Source organism: Lissotriton vulgaris, chromosome 11 (assembly GCF_964263255.1).
Source record: "Lissotriton vulgaris chromosome 11, aLisVul1.2, whole genome shotgun sequence".
Lineage (NCBI taxonomy): Eukaryota > Metazoa > Chordata > Amphibia > Caudata > Salamandridae > Lissotriton > Lissotriton vulgaris.
The window spans coordinates 92,616,337-92,634,073 of NC_141699.1; the positions used below are offsets into that span (position 1 = coordinate 92,616,337).

The 17,737-nt window shown below is 47.4% G+C and overlaps 1 protein-coding gene and 1 long non-coding RNA gene across 7 annotated transcripts in view; one reads left to right on the forward strand and one right to left on the reverse strand.

The window, feature by feature from the left end:
- Nucleotides 1–17,737, forward strand: part of LOC147679019 (solute carrier family 2, facilitated glucose transporter member 11-like) — a 608,312-nt gene that overhangs the window by 497,337 nt on the left and 93,238 nt on the right. The window lies entirely within an intron of this gene.
- The window catches only part of LOC147679022 (uncharacterized), a 258,997-nt gene that overhangs the window by 63,985 nt on the left and 177,275 nt on the right, over nt 1–17,737 (reverse strand). The window contains exon 2 of the long non-coding RNA XR_015300870.1: nt 8,199–8,287. This is a non-coding gene — a long non-coding RNA (uncharacterized LOC147679022). The remainder of the gene's footprint in view (nt 1–8,198; nt 8,288–17,737) is intronic.

Sequence of the window (17,737 nt, forward strand, 5' to 3'; positions counted from 1 at the left end):
GCGGTCACGGCGGCAGCCTCATGGCAGGGTGAGGGCTGCTGCCCTGGCAGACATGTTGGCCTTCCCGGAAGTGAACCACGCCAAGAGCCCTGGCCTATTTATTCACACTCTTTCACTGGAGTGGCGTACGTTGGACCAGCTTGTATCAAAAAAGATGGACAAGGTTGTTCCTAGTAAGGGTGAGTATAAGTATTAGTGTGCTGGTCACAAGGAAGTGGGAACGTGGAGGTTAAAGTGTGTAAGCCTACCACTGGGTATCCATTATGTTGGATATAGTTGCCTCACACACCTTTGCAGGTGTCATGTTTCATCATAGGCAGTGCTCCTCGTCGGGTAGGCGGTGCAATCCCCGAACGGGCACACCTCAAAGAGGGGCTTTTTTGCAGAGATCTTTTAATCCAGCTGCCTATGGGTGAAGTGCGGGTGTGGGGCCAGGAGGTTGTAGACAAAACGGTGAATTAAAATGAAGCAAAGGGTACCAGAAACAAATTTATTCGTGCAGTCCCTTGCTTCAATTAAAAGTGGAAGCTAGTCTGGGTCTGCTGGAAAATAATGTTTCCTGGCTCTAGACTAGACTAGGAAGTGTAAAAATCGGTCAACATGTTTCTCGCTATGGTACATTGACACGCGATTCATCAGGACCTATATGGTGGAGTCTACAAACAGTTAAACCTATGTCAGCATCATATGCTCATTACCGGTTATGGGAATGTAGTACCTCTGTTGCACTGTTCCTTGCCTAGAGTGGGGAACAAAAGAGGCTGGTTAAAGGGCATATGTGGCGTAGTGCCCACATTTCTAGTGACCAAGTGCACACAACGTGACATGCTAAAATTGTGACTTGCACTAGCATGTGTGAGGGAATAGGTGAGTGCTCAGCACAATGAGTAAAACGAGTGACATGCTCTTGTGGGATCGCACGCGTACACTCAAAGCGAGCAGTGAAATAATAAGTAGATATATAAAACAATGATTAAAAACAATGCAGCAGCATTCTGGTTAGTCCCAGAAGGAGACCCCAACTCAACTAAAGGTCAAGATTTATATGCAACATCAATGCCCGGCGGGCCGTACATCAGGGATGAGGCCTCTGTGTATAAGGCTAAACATGTGGGAGGTACATTGGGGTTGAAATAAAGAGTGCATGAAAGTACGTTGGACCAGCCCAATACGCTTACGCTTACAGGGAGGGGGGACACAGCTACATGACCGAGATCTTCATCACTGCCTGAGATAATATGGTTATGTCCACTGTCCACAACACTACAAGCACCAGCAGTATATGTCCACACGGAGAGGTCTGTGCTCTGCATAGTGAGGTCTGTTCAGCACATCACCACTACACTTGGCATTGTGTGCATTCTTATTCATGGGTGACTTGCCTCCTTCACACATACTAGGTTCCCAGTTCTCTTAACTTTCAGCTCTTGTGTGGCTGAGGGGCCATGCCATTTTCGGAAGGTCCGCTGTCCTGTTCGCCTCAGTGGTAGTTGGGGGAGGTCCTGGGGGTGGTGGCAGTGGGTGTTGTAGCCCTCTTGGTGTCCAAGCTGCATGATCAGTAGCTCCATGACATGTGTTGGTCTTCAGATGTGGCTTTGGGTTTTGCTCCCTTTCATACTGTAGGTAGTCGTCCTGCTTTACAGCAGTAAAAGGCAGGTGTTAAATTCCTACTGCTATGGCGTCTTATCGCCTGTTTTTTTTTGATCGAATCGCAGATTTGGCTGGTCGTTGAAAATATCAGGAAGTGGTGTTTTCGTGTTTTTTTGCATGGGAACGGCTACTCTGCATATCATTAGCATTAGTTGTCACTCTCATCCGTGGTGATGTTTTTTGCAGCAGCTATCGCTAGAAAACTGGCAATATCAGCAGTTTGCACCAGGTTAAGAATGGAACAATAATTATTTTACCATATTTGCTGTGTTAAAGTGCAGATATCTTGGCGATAAGTCCTTGAGAATACGCCTGATCGGTTTTTGTTTTTTTTCATACGGATTCGGTCACCCAGACGATTTAAAAAAAAAGAAAACATTTTTGCGGCCCTGGGGGTCCTTGTGGTAAACTTTGAGCAGGCCTAGGGGGTCAGGGTGATTTTACCCTGCCCACTTTTCTTGTTTTTTTACTTTAAAAAAAAATCTTTTATTGTGATTCGCATGTAGCTACAACAAACTCCTAATAAACTCAAGGGCTCGTTTTAGAGCCACCCTATAATCCAGCAGTGGGGACTTATCACCGAGTTATCAGCAGTTTAGCGCACCAGAAGTGGTTAAAGAAATTTTGCCCCATTCTCAAGTTGGTGCACACTGCCACATTGCCCACAGGCTAACGGTACAAAGACAGCGTACAACAAACATCTCTCCGCAAACAAAGCTGGCGGCTGTGCTGCACCTGTTGGCCTCTGGTACCTTCGAAACATCCTCACACATGTTTTGGATGCATGTCCACAAAAGGAACGGCCGGCCCCTGTAACCTCACCACACGCTCGTCCCAATTCGTACTCTTCCTATAAACAACCCCAGCTATTGCATTGCGCTTCTGTTCTCCAGATCCAAGAAAGTGGGTGTGCACCAGGTCATGAAGTCCAGTAGTTAACAGTAGTGGAAAAACAGTACTTTCTTACAGAAACATAAATTAACAACAAAAAAGCATCAAACAACGAGTGACATTCTCAACAGAGAACATCATCAGGGCATCTTGTGGATCCAAATAACTGCAGATTATACTGGAAATCCCAATACAATTCAAAATTCCGAAAGTCCGGATTCAGAAACCTTTTGGATAAATGGAGACATGGTCAAGCGCTAGTATGGTCATAAACGTAATCTGAAAAAGTGTGTAACAAAAGTTTGTGAGGTCGTAACGTTTGTAGGAAAAAAAATGAAGGTTGGGACCACAGAAACTTCTGGTTCAGTCTCATTATTTAGAATGTATCATACCTGTAAGCATCACAGTTCGTTTCAGCTTGAAACATCTGCAGCTTCACTTTATCTACACTGTGCAGGAACAGCTGGAGATCAAGCAAGGTAACCATGCCTTAGCAGGCTTCCCAAACGTGTTGGGGGCAATTGATTGCACATATGTACTACTTGTGGCCCCTGCCGACACTGCATGCAATCACCGCAACAGAAACCACACACATTTTAACAATGTGAAGGCAAAACTGGACATTCGGGCCTGTACACTAATGTTGTCACAAACTTCCCAGGCAGTGTGCTTGATTTCTACATCTTACACAAGTACCCCAGCTCTAGTTATGTTATGTTATGTTATGTTATACTTGATTTTATATAGCGCACGGCTACTCAAAGAGTGTCCCGGCGCTTTGGTTTGCACACCTATCTCATAACATAACAAGTAAAAGACAGAAAAAAAGAGGATCCAGAAAAACAACCCCAGGGAACAGCTAAGAAGTAAAAAGCCAGGTTTTGAGACCCTTCCTAAAAGCCAGTAAGTTTGATGTACTGCGCAATGCCACTGGAAGCGTATTCCATAGCTGGGGGGCCAGAAGTCTAAAAGAACGGCCTCCAATACGAGCCCTTTTTACATGCGGAACCGTGGCGAGGAACAAGGATCCTGACCTCAAGGGCCTGGCTGGATGGTAAAAGGCAAGCCTTTTTTGAAGGTATTTCGCTCCTGAGGCATGCAGAGCTTTATGCGCCAGAGTCAAGGCCTTGAAAATTATCCGCTTCCGGACGGGAAGCCAGTGCAGTGACTGCAGGAGGCCTGAGGCTCTGGCACGGCAAGATAGTCCAAAGATTGCCCGTGCTGCCGAGTTCTGGACCACCTGCAGCCGTTGAAGCAGATATTCTGGCAGGCCGAGATAAAGAATGTTCGAATAATCAATTCTCGAGCCAATTATCGCCTGCACTGTAATCTTCCTATGCTCCTCCGATAGTAACGGGAGAAACTTGCGCAACATCCGGAGCAGGCCAAAACAGGTGGCAGTAAGACCGATTATCTGAGATCGCAGTGTTAGGCCGTTGTCAATCTTAATCCCTAGGTTTTTAGCCACCTGGGACGAACTTGCTGGTGGAAACATGTTCTCTGGCCACCACACCTTCCAGTCCGGATCTGAGCTGCACCAAAAGAAGAGGACCTCGGATTTATCCGAGTTGCACTTGAGGCTGTTATGTTGGAACCAATGAAAAACAGCCTCAAGGCAACCCCGGATACTTTCTCCGTCGAAATCCGCACCACTCTCACAGGTAAAGAGGAGCTGGGTGTCATCGGCGTAGGAAACGATCTGAGCCCCAAAGGACTCCGCCAGAGCCGCCAGAGGGGTCATAAAGATGTTGAATAGAGTCGGGCTCAACACTGAGCCCTGAGGGACTCAGACACCCAATGGCGACATCTCGGCGGAGCGAGCAGAGGCCCAGACCGTTTGTCGACGGCCCGCCAAGAACGAACGGAACCAGCTGAGCACCGTCCCCCTTAGACCGATCTCAGAAAGTCTTGCGAGGAGACCCTCGTGGGGGACGGTGTCAAAGGCCGCCGACAGATCTAACATCACCAACATCGCCTTGCCACCTGCATCCAGCACCTCCTTAATCGCCTCCGAAACTTCCAGGAGTGCTGTTTCGGTGCTAAGATTGGTGCGGAATCCAGATTGAGTGGGGTGAAGTAGATCATGGGACTCCAGATAATCGGCGAGCACCTTATACACATGTTTTTCAATAATCTTGGCGAAAGCGGGCAACAGCGAAATAGGACTGTAGTTCGCCAACACCTCCGCGTCCAGTCCGGGCTTTTTAAGCAGGGGAATAATCATCGCCTGCTTCCATATCTGAGGAACCACACCCTGCTCAAGAGAACAGTTCAGCAGGGGGTTCACATATGGGTTAATGGCTACTGCAATTTTCGCCATAAATTTGGCGGGGCTCCAGACCGGTCTCCAGACCGGTCCGCTGCCCAGCGATGAGTGCCTGCCCTGTGCACCCAGACCTCAATGCTCACCGGCTGACACCAGTGTGTCTCCAAGAGGGCCCACCATGTGCTGGAGCAACCTCCTCAGCCGTTGCTAAATTCCGCAGCATGGGCCCCCAGCACACCCTGCTGCACCGCGCAGGGGAGTATTGTTTGTACAGCCTGCTGTCTTTGGTGGTCCAGCTGAGATCACAATTCAAATTGGGTCTTGATTGCCAGGATGGCGTATTAAGGCCCACATATCATCACAGACTGCACACCAACTCAGCTCTGGTGGCACTAACTCAGTGTAGCTCAAGTCATTGCCACGTAGCAGGAGGCCGGTGTCGACCAAAATGCCTTGGCTGCCACTAACTCGGTGCACCTCGAGTCATCGCCACATGGCGGGAGGCCCGTGTCTGCTACAGCGCTTTGGCTGCCACCAACTCGGTGTACCTCAAGTCATCCCCACGTGGCGGGAGGACCATGACGGCCAAAATGCTTCAGCTGTCACCAACTCTGTGTACCTCAAGTCATCGCCACGTTGTGGGAGGCCTGTGTCCGCCAAAGTTCCTCAGCTGCCACCAACTCTGTGCACTTCAAGTCATGGGACCTTTATGATTGAATATGGTGGTGTGGACACCATTATGTCTCCTCTGGCAGTAGGGAATGTGATGTGGTAGGTCCCTAGGCCCTCATGCATTAATAATATTAACACAGACACACAAAGATAGAGAGTGGAAATGACATCGAGCATGTGCGCCCGGCCCTTTTTATTGACAAGGTCACATGTCCTGTGACGCATGTGCTGGATGGGTGTGATGTGGCTGTAAACCAGCCCTGAGGGAGTGGCTGTGGCATGCAGACTACTACACCTGTGATCAGCAGATCACTCAGAGAAAACCTGGGAAATGTAGCATTGTCGTCCCCTCACCCTGTAAGCATAAGCGGAGTGGGCTAGCCTGGTGTATGCCAGTCCAGCATAGGGGTGTGAACAATGACCCCTGGGCTATGGGCATAGCTCCGTCCTGGGCTGGAGAAGGAAGTAAGTAATGGGTGCGTCTCTGTTGTAGTGTCGGCGCCACCCGGAGCCCAATCAATAATGTTGCACCCTGTGACTCAAGTCCCACAATATGAGCAACTTGGACATAAGAGGGCAACACTGACCCTACATTCATACATACTTCCACACTTGAATGATCATGGACATCTGTGTGAATTTAAATGTGTAATGCACATTCAGTGGAGTGTTGTCTTAAGGTATTTTCTTCTTATGTTTTTGGTATAGCCAGTACTATGTACTCATCCAATCACTCTGCAAATTCCCAAGCATTATTCACTGTGCACTCTCCTTGCAGTACTCTAATTATTCAGTCAGTACCCATGTACTCTCGAAAGACCCAGGCACTAACCCATGCACTGCTACAGTCCTCTGTACGCTACACATGCAGTCCCCTAACCAACTACACACTACTCATTTTCTCTTTCAATTCCTCAAGTGGTACCCATGCAGTCCATCAATCACCCTGCCACTCCCCATGCACTTCTCCAGTCACCCAGCAGTACTATGTACTTATCCAAACATTCTGTCAATACCCAAGCACTTGCAAATTCACCATGCATTCTCCTTGTAGTACTCTAATCATTCAGTAAGTACCCATTTACTCATGCAATGACCTAGGCACTAACACATCCACTGCTACAATCCCCTGTGCAGTACCCTTGCAGTCCTCTAACCACCTACACACTACTCATTCGCTCCTTCAATTACCCAGGTAGTACCCAAGCAGTCCAGCAATCACCCTCTCACTCCCAATGCACTCCTCCAATCCCCCAGCCAGTACTATGTACTTATTCAATCACTCTGCCAAGACCCAAGCACTTGCAAATTCACCCTGCAGTACTCTATTCATCCAGTCAGTACCCAGGAAATCATGCAACGACCCAGGCACTAACCATGCACTGTCCCCATCACCGAAGCACTAGCCATGTACTAATGTACTAACCCAAGCATTACCCATACACTGATGCAATTGCACATGCAGTACCTTTGCAGTTCTACAATCACCCACACCCACACAGAGCATTCATTCAGGCATTTTTTTTACCAAATAGATGTGTTTGTTTTTTTAACAATTAAGAAAATGTATTTTATTTTTTATACCTTTTTTTCTTTTTTGTGTGTTTTCATTTTTTAAAGAACATAGCAAAATTAAAAACAGCAAATAAGCTGTTTCACAAAAAGAAAAGCACATTTGTAAATAGATTAACATTTATGTGCTTTTATGGCTGCTGTAATACCATTGATGCATTGTTTTGCAATGCAGAGTTTGGTGTAACATTTCTTACAGCTGATTGCCCCTTCAAAAAGTTCAGGGATGATGTGGGGCCTTGGCGCTGGAAGAACGTGCTGTGAAGAGGTAGAAAGGGTGTTTGGGTCTTGTTGTGCAGCCTCATTAAGTTGTCTCCTCCTATGCTCCTTAGTCAGGTGAACCGGGTGCAGAGTTTCCAGATGCTTTTTCATGCTGCTGGCTCCGCACGAGTATTTGTTTTTCGGACCCTCTGGATGAAATGCGTTCACAGATTGTGCAAGTTACCTTACGGGTGTTGACTTTCTTCTCACGCTCTGGTACTAAGAAGATGGCCCATACAATACTCTCCTTAATCTTATTTACTGGTTCAACAATGTATTCCCCCTCCGAATCCAAGGGGTCTATGTTTAGCTGAACAGAAGCCATAGTGTTGAAAAAAAATACACACAATAGGAAAAAAAGAAGGGAGTAACAAGAAACAGATCTTGTCACCAAGAAAGCCAAAAAATAAGAGGAATTTCACAAGGATGGATCCTCCCCCATACGGAATGAAAATGTTTTAAACCAATCAGATTGTTTCTTCTCCTGCTGACACAAAGTCACATAGAGTGCGCACTCCCATTGCTTACGCATCGCGCACCCATGAAATATTGTATACATAATTATAAACTATAAATAAATGTTTATACAATATTCGACAAAGAATATTAGTAAAAGTAATTTTTCGAATCTGATATTTGAACTTTATACAGTGAGAGTTCACACTTTGAAAATGCGCCAAAGTCGCGACCCTGGTGCGATCCCGGGGCACCCCAGAAATACGTGCGGGACTGCCACTTACAGTACACACATACATCGCGCACACATCATATTTCTTAGATTAATATTATACAGAAAAAAATCGTTTCTAAAAAGATTTCTAAATTAAATTAGTTGAACACTATAACCAAACTATATATTGATAATTTCTTTAATACTATTTCTTACTTTTCGAATTACGCCGGCACGACTTCTGAAATGGACGGTAGCAGGGTGCGCACAGCCACCGTGTGGGGTGCGCATATGGTGCGCAACTCCTGTGAATTAATAAAATTTTTTAAAATGAATATAGTTTGCGAAACTTTAAATTATTCTAAAATTTTGTTTCATTTATAGATATATACGTAGTAAATGGATTGAGGCACATTATACTTAAAAATTCACATTTAGGAAACCAATGAAATTCACTGAAACAACCATACGTTTCAGACCCGTTATTGTTAGGAAATAGCATTTAAAATACCTTTGAAATTCACTGAAAAAGCCAAAGGTTTCAGGGAAGTCATAGTTAGTTTCACTCGTACAAAACCAAAGAAATTCAGCCGTTATAGTTAATTCAGCTAACTATAACTTGCGCCTCTGCAATACACTGCTGATGCCATCACATGATATTACATCATTCATGACATGGTCAGTGACATCACTGATGACATCACTAATGTCATCTCAAATGACATTACTGATGACCAAGGCCTAAATCCACCTGGGGAGAGGGGCTACGTGGCCCCCCTCCTGTAGAAAAAAAAGTATTTTGAAAAATGGCCAAGCACTGGGGGATGGAGTCCCTGGGGCCAAAATTGGCCTCAGGAGGTAAATATATATAAAAAATAGAAATGGCCATGCCCCAGGGCCGAAATTGGCCTGGGGAGGGGTCCACTAGGCCCCTCTACTTTTTTATTTAAAAAAAAATATTGGGTCAGGCCCTTTAGAATGGGGTCCCCAGGGCTCAAAAAGGATCAAGGAAAGGGGGTCACACAGCCCCCTACCTAACAGAGAATAAAGAAGCCGGTACCTCGCTGGATGCCCTGCCCCCTCTCTGTACTACTCTGAAAATCACCTCATGGCATTCTTTGGGTTGGGGGAATCAGTCTCCATCGCTACTGAGCATTCCTGGAGGCCAACTAGCCTACCATATTACCTATAGTAAGCCCCACACAGTGGGATTGCTGAGAGGTGATCGGAGTGAGGTAATTGAAATTTTTATGGTCATGTATGTCCCCTAACGTGTACCCCAACGTCTCCATGTACGAGTTTAAAGTACATGTAACTTCCCTCCACAACCGAATCTGAAGACGCAAATACATTTGCGTCCAACGTCAACATGTCCTCTATCAGATCCACCATGAATGGATCGATAATTCAGTTCCTAACCATGCCATGCCAACATCTTTACATGGTGCCCTTTCACGTTTTTCCTGGCTCTGTCGAGCTAGGCCCTGATTTCTGCCCTCGAACCACTTCTGTCTCTGTCTCTGAAAGCTGCAGCATGGAGATGCATCCCTGACCTCTGCCTTACTTCCTGCCAAGCGAAGCGGTGCCTGGCTCGGCCTGGCCTGCCTGCCAAAACAGTATTTTGCCTTCAGGTTATCAGCGTAGCCAGTTCAACCTCCTCGAAAACACATTCCTGTCTAGTGAAATAGGTAAACAGCTTCTCCGTCTATAGAGCAAAGGGCCGAGCCTTTCTGTCTCCTTCATGTAATTCATTGCTCCCGTTACCATGGTAGGCCCATGGCCCCGCGCATTGCACTTAGACACATATGCATTCAGTATAGAATAGCCTCTGCCCGAGAAACCTTTTACTTCAGATTAAACATCCCCCAAACACAAGATATCAGACATGTTATAAGAACAGGTCGATCTGACATGCCAGACTTCTGTCTCCCCTACTAGTGCTAAAGTCAAAGCCCCCAGTTTTCCTTAATCCCACGTCATACTAATTGCGTGCTCATCCAGGTCCTAGGTTTCAGCTGACTCTGCAAAATCCTCTATGCACCCACCCACTTATGACACGTTTCTGTGACGTTTCCAGCACACACCTCCGTGCACACCCTTGTACACGCCTTTTGCTACGCATATGTGTTCTTATCATATTCTTTTCACTTGTCATGCCTACTGTATCCATTGTCATTGTACAGTTTTACTATATATGTCATGTACTGTTAATAAATCATTGACATCTTTTTGCCATCATTGCATATACCCCCGAACCCTTGTTTTGATGGAACTGATTTCCATGGCTCGAGCCATCCCGATTAAAGCCCGTATGACTCAGATACCACGGACTCTGCCTCTCATTTGATTGAGCTATTCTTTTACCTGTCAGTAATTATATGGAAAAATCGTACGGTAAATTATATTTACCACATAATTTGGCGCCCGAATAGGGACCCCTCCCCCACCCCACGCGCCGGCGATGCGTCGCAGGCCTTGCCCCCTACCACAGCCGTGACGGACTCCTATGCGCAGCTGCAGGTTTTCCTGTATCTCCCTCAGGCCTACGGTGGAGACGGAGACTGCGGGACAGCATCCAGACGAGGCGGTGAGGAGTGCGGAGGATCCCGACCAGAGCCCAGCCGAGAGAGCAGTGTCCGAGGTGTCGAGAGGCCCACCTGTCTGAAGCGTTGAGGCGCATGCGTAGTGCGCAGCAGCAGTGACGTCGTAGCAGTCCAGTCCAGTCGAGTTTCCGAGGCCTTCCGTTCCGTGCTTCCCGGTGAGTACTGTTGCTGGGGACGCATCAAGACGGGTGCATTAATTTGTATCCGGTCAAGACGGGTTTGGGTACACAGATCCGGTCTGTACTGTTTTAGCAGTGCATCTGTACTGTTTAGCAGTACATCTAGTAATTCAGTAATTCAGTGATTCAGTATTTCTTATTTAGGACGTATTAGTCAGTATCTGTTCGAAATGTGTCAATATGTTTAATGTCGTGGTATGAATGATTGTTTGCATTGTGTTATTGTGTTCAACGTGTTTATGCCCAGGTAGAGGCAATCATGCCTTTGTTTTCAAAACTGCGACAGATAGGAACTAGGAAAGGGATACTCGAAGAAGCAGTTCCCGTCCCACCTAGGGACACTCCAGGTCATTTTATGTACCACAAGCATGGCTTAGATGCCATACTGTACTTAGACTTATGGGTGGACTATACGAAGGACTTGGAAGAGAATCAGAGATGGCCCGTTACAGGGACATGAGATGCCGAGTGCATCATGAGAGTAGAAGAAGCGTTATGGAAAAAGAAAGCCAGACTATCACAGAAAGATGCCATAGAATTGTGGCGCAAAGAATCGCATAGACGGACAGAGAAAGAACTCAGAAAAGCAGAAAAAAGTAGAGAGGATTCCGAAAAAGCTAGAGAAAAAGAACTACTAGAAGAAGGAGAACGAGTCAGAATAGAACAACAAGACCGACAGAGAAATGCCCTTATTACAGGACTGTATCCAGTTCTAGCCGAGGGCCTGCCCAAGGCGACCCCGGAAATACCAAGTGATCTGCCGCCACCATTAGTTCCGACTAAAATCCGTCACAAACAGACCGCAGCAGACATATTCCTTTCTTCCTATTTAGATGGTGTAGCTCCAGCTTATACTAATGTGCCCGTACTACCCGTACCCCCTGATAACAATGCTCAGCACCCTGCACCGGCCGATCAAGCCACGACCCCTCCACGTCACCAATTTCCCGCACATGTTGCCACTTCCCCTACTGGCCTCCCTGCTACTGTTCCCCCTACTACAGTTCCCATTACAAATCCTTATTCGACAGATGCAACTCAGGGCTCAATCCCATTACATATACCTGCCACACAGTCAGGCTATGCTCATGCTTCCGTTTCAGGAGGTGCCGTAGGTGGCCTCCCCCACACTCCGCCACAATTACATCGATTGACAATGAGAGAATTAGCAATGCAGCGTACACCTAAAGCAAGCACAGCTGAAAAGCTCAAACAAGCAATTGGAGATTGTAGATACGATCCTGTACCTGGCAAGCAAGGGGACATGATGTTAGCATCGTTACGTCTAAGACGTGTTACAGATTATTTGATGACTTTACCAGAAATGCCAGACCATCTAGACAAAATATATCACTTTATTCGATCGGGGGAGGGTCCAGAATGTGTTCGTGAGGCCATGGCATATCAGAAAGTCGAGACTCAAGGGTTGATATTGCGATTTTTGATTAATTGTTTGATAAGGGAACAAGATCGGCCAGGATTTTCTCAAGAAGAGATGGATGGATTGACAAAATGGAGTCAGAATATTGCAGAGTGTAAACATGATAAGCAGAATTGTGTAGATGTCATGTCCAGAAAGATCCGTAAAGAAATAGTGCCCATACATGCCCGACGCAAAACTGACAGGACAACCGAATCAGGGGACGAAAAGGACTCCTCAGAGGAGGAAGAACCAGAGAATCCAGCAGCGACTCAAGACATGATAGCTTACGTAGGTAGGGCGAAACTCCCTAAACAGTACTCTTCTGATAGGCCTTTTGACAGACCGATACGTCTAGAAAATAAAAGACGTTTTCTTCCCCCCATACCAGAAAAATGTTCTCTTGAACAGTTGTTCCAAGCCACTGATAAAATCCTGAAAGATAGAATAGGTTACAATGAACTTAGTACAATGCGTGAACAAGAACTAGCACGGTCCGCAGTACAGTGGGCTGATAATGACAGCGTGTATAAAGACGATTCAGTAGCGCAAACATTTTTGAGTCTTACTCCAACTGAACAACGTTTAGTTGGTATGTACATGATCCAGCATATCATTATGCTATATGAAAGTCAGCATTCTGATCCAGGTCCCCTATACAATGTACTAGACGAATTGCTCCTGAACAGATGGAGAGGTCTAGGTACTGATTTGATTAATGTTATCCTTGAACAACGCCATAAATACAGAACGTTCTTGACTCCACATTTTGTACCTGTTCCACCCCAAGTAAACTATCCTTTTCACTTCGACAGACAGAACCCTTTACGAGAAGTACACCCCGTCCAGTCAACTCCAGGGGGTGCGCTTCAACGTGTATTTGTATACACCCCCATAACTAAAATGGAATTATTGGAAATTAAGAAAATAGTGCCCAGCCATGATAAAGATCCAGCAGGGTTTCACCGAGAAATAAAAGACATGTTACTCATGGGAGATTACACATATCCCGATATTATGAAAATATTGAAAGTAATATTGCCTGCCGGTATTTACGAGAAACTCAAAGAAAAAGAATGGGAGGTGGGAGATAAAAAGATCAATTGGACTGAATTGGAAAACGAAGAAACCGGACGAACCCCAGGTTTGGGTCTTGGGGACAAAACTAAAGCATTATTAGTACAGGTCTTTCCAAGATTGTTGACAACTAAAAAGGAGGGCTGGGATGCAATCTCAGCCTGTAAACAGAAACACGACGAAGACACTAGTGATTTTTATTACAGATTCGAGAAATGTTTTATTATTAATAGTGGCCTGAAAACAAGTAGCGAGTCTTACCCACATCTTTTTGTGACCAAATTAGTCGAGAATTCTTTACCCCAGGTTAAGAACCGTGTATTGAAAGTCGAGAGCACATGGCAAGCAAATACGCCTTCCCAAATGTTGCAAATGTTACAGTACCACCAGAACAGAATTAGGGAGGAACATGATCACGAACAGAGACGTATGAAAGACACAAAAATGAAAGTGCTAGTTGCTCAGTCAGTTCCAGCTGATGGTCAGAAAAGGGGTACGACACAGTCCAATAATACGGCAGCTCCTGTTAAAGGGACATGCAACTATTGTAAACAGCCAGGTCACTATGTAAACGATTGTGCAGTTCTGAAACACAATATAGCCACAGGTAAAACTAAAGAGAGACCGCGTCCACCAAGACAGGACCAGGTCCAACAACATATTCCGCAGAATGTGCAGCCTATGCAGGTTCCACAACAGACCGTAGCGGTACCACAGCCCCAGCCCATTGCCGCGACACAACATGTCACACAGCAGATGTACCAGTATGCACAGTCCGATTACCCCGATTATCAGCAGTACACATGAAACAGCCTAGAGAGGGAGGTTGGCTTGCCTCTTATTGAGGTTCCTGTAGATCAAGAGGGTCCTTATGTACATAGTCAGGTATTAGGAAAGGATAGAAAATTTTTGATTGACACAGGGGCAAGCAGAACTACCATCAGACATGACGAGGTTCCAGGGGCACCCCTCTCAGGCTCACAGAATGTTTCCCTTGGATTTCAGGAAAGCCTATTGTAAATGAAGTATCGAAACCAGTTCCCCTTGCAGTTGGTCCATTATCCGGTACTACAGACTTGTTACTTACGAAATCATGTCCAGAGAACTTGCTTGGTATTAAAACACTGAAAGCTCTAGGAGCAGTAATTTGTTGTTCTCCGGAAGGAGTAAGGCTGTTCCTTCGTGATTTTAAGGGTCATTATGTGTTGAGAGATTTTGATCCCAGGTTACAGAATGTTCCTGCACATTTATGGGCAAAAGGCCCCACTGATGTAGGTTGTATGCACATTACACCATACCGTGTTACACTCAAGCCAGGAGTTGTACTGCCCCGAATCTGACAATACAAGTTACCACCTGATGCTGTAGTGGCTTTACTGAAAATCATTGACGAGCTCATTGCACAAGGAGTGGTTGTAGAAACCGACTCCAATGTTTGTAATTCCCCTATCATTCCGATTCTTAAACGCACTGATCCGAATGCACCTCCAGTCTATCGATTGGTGATCGATTTGCGAGAATTGAATAAATGCATTGTACCACAGTATCCAGTGGTTCCGGACATCTCTTCATTATTGACAGCTATTGATTCAGAGGCGACGTTCTTTACTGTAATCGATCTCAAGAACGCCTTCTTTAGTGTCCCCATTGATCCGGAAAGCCAGTACCTTTTCGGATTCTGTTTAAATGGCCGTAGCTTCAAATTTGCACGCGCCCCTCAAGGATTCACAGAAAGCCCCAGCATCTACAGCCAAGCATTGAAACGACAACTTGACAGTATCCATATGCCTCCTAACACTGCCCTACTCCAGTACGTCGATGATCTATTGATCACCGCCCGAAGTGAACAAGAATGTGAACATGGAGGGGAGGAGCTTCGCGGTCGACCAAGATGGCCGCGTGAGCCCGGAGCTCCGAAGACCTCCCGATCCTCCGCAATGATCCTGCCACCTATCCTGTCCCACGACAGTGGGAATTACCAGCTGAGCTGGTGCTGAAGCGGCGCCCGTTCCCGGATCGAAAATCCGAGCCTCCGGGACCGAGATATGCCGTCGTGAAGTTGGCGGTCTCCGGTTGCGTCACTGGCTGGCACCGTTGGGTCTGGGTGATGGCCTGCCACGGGACGCCCTGATCGGGCCTATCTGACTGTCCGGACCTGCTGGCCTGTGAAGTCCTTGCCTCACTCTCCCTTTGGTGGCTCTTTGGAACCTTATTGTCGCAAATATCGTGCCGGCGTTGGACGCGCATGGTGACCTGCCCCTCCCCCTGGTTTATCCTGCCATAGCGTTTCAATATGGCGGGTAAAGGGGACTCGGACAAAGGGAAGCCTCCAAGGGTCAGTAGGAAGCCAACCCAGTCCCAATCTACTATTCCAGAACGCTTCTCCCACTCTAAGGGGTCACCGGTCATGACGGGTCGAACTAAAGACTCGCTGCGGGACGTGTCCCCTGAGGATCCTGAGATCACACTTCGGGACGTGATGGGTGCTATTGCTGGCTTAAAGGCGGAGATGCATAGCCTACATGAAGCGCTGTCCACCAAAGTGGATACCCTGAAGATCGAACTTAATCTCACTAGGGCCGATCTTGGCAAGACAAATGACAAGGTTAAGTCGCTGGACCTCAAGACATCGAGCCTGACCAACGACATGTCGGACGTACAGACTGAGATCCGCGACCTGAAACAGGCTAATGGGATGCTTGCACGCCGGCTCGACGACTTCGAGGGACGGGCACGGCGCCAGAATGTACGCATCACGGGAGTGCCGGAGAAGGCCGAGGAAGATTCGGTTGAACTCTTTGTGGAGGACTTGGTGGTTAAGAACTTGGCGCCGGGAGGACTGAGCAAGTTTTTCTCGGTTGAGAGGGCTCATAGGATCCCGGGTGGCCCGCAAAAGTCGGGCGTTGCCCCTCGCCCCATCATTGCGAGACTCTTTAATTATAGGGACCGGGACGCCATTTTGCAGGCTTCGAGGAGCGCTGGTCCGCTGCGATTCCAGAACGCTGATATCAATTTCTTCACCTGACTTTACTCAAGCTGTCCAAAAACGCCGGCAAAGCTTTACTGGTGTGAAGCGACGGCTTAGGGATATGGGGATGCGCTACTCCATGCTTTATCCTGCTAAACTCCGCATCGAGCATGGCAACCGGGCAATGTTTTTTGATCTTCCGGATGCGGCGGGGGACTGGCTGGACACTTTGCCGCAGCGGCGGACGGAGCCGGAGGACCAGACGGAGGGTGCTGCAGGAGGCTCAGGTTCCCGGGAATGAACAATTTGCCTGTGACTTTCTTCTGGGAGGGTTGCTGCGGATGGCACCGACTTTGACTATTGTTTTTCTTTTTGCCATTGCTCCTTCACTTTCGATATGGGGGGTGACGGGGGGGGATAGGACGTCTCTTTCTCCTCTGGGGCTTCTTGTAGGTTAGTTTAAGGGGCGACAGGCACACTGCTAGTTGGGGTGGCTTTTAGTCTAATGCAGGGGTGCAGGGTGGGGGGTTGTTGGGGTTTGCTCTTGTTGTTTGTACTATTCTTTCTATACTCGTCATGGCTGAGGTCCTATTGTTCTGCTGTTCTTGTCTCGTGGGCTGAGTTCCGGGGGGGGGTGATGGGGTGGGTACTCCTTGATGATGGGGGGTAAATCGTTAAATTTATTGAGCTGGAACGTTAATGGGCTGGGGGATAGAATCAAACGTGGTGTTGTTTTGCAACTGCTCAAACGTTGTGCCCCAGATGTTGTTCTCTTGCAGGAAACCCATCTTGTCGGCAACACCTGTAGGGCCCTGAACAGGAGAGGGTTTAAAATGGTGGCCCATTCGGGGTTCTCTACTGGGTCCCGGGGGGTGGGCATCATGGTTCACATGTCCCTTCCCCTGGAGGTGGAGTCTACCTTGGTTGATGATAGGGGCCGATATGTCGCAGTGGCGTGCAGGTGGGAGGGGCGCACTTTGGTTTTGGTTTCGATTTACGTCCCCCCGGGGCTGCAAACATCCACTTTTCAAGATCTTGCCGGCGCCATTTTGGGACTCCCGGAGGGCTTGTTGATTCTGGGGGGGGATTTCAACTCTGTGGTTTCGGGCGACCTCGACCGCTTCCCATCCAGAGACCTACGCAGTGCACAATCCTGGCTCCCGGACTTTATTGCCGCCATGGGCCTGGTCGATTGCTGGCGGCTCCTGCACCCTACCCAGAGACAGTACACCTTCCACTCCGGGGCCCATGGTAGTCTTTCCCACATTGATTACGTTCTGACGCCTGCTGCTCAGGCACAGTCGGTTTCTACCGCCCGTCTCATGGCTAGGGGTATTTCTGACCACTCCCCGGTCTGGGTGTCCTTCGACTTCCACATTGTGGCGACGTCGAGAGTTGCACCTATTAACCCCTGGTATTTTCGCAACCCTAAGACCCGCGATCTCCTGGCGAAATCTATTGATCTCTACTTTGCCGAGAACTCTGGCTCTGTTGATTCGGCCATTTCA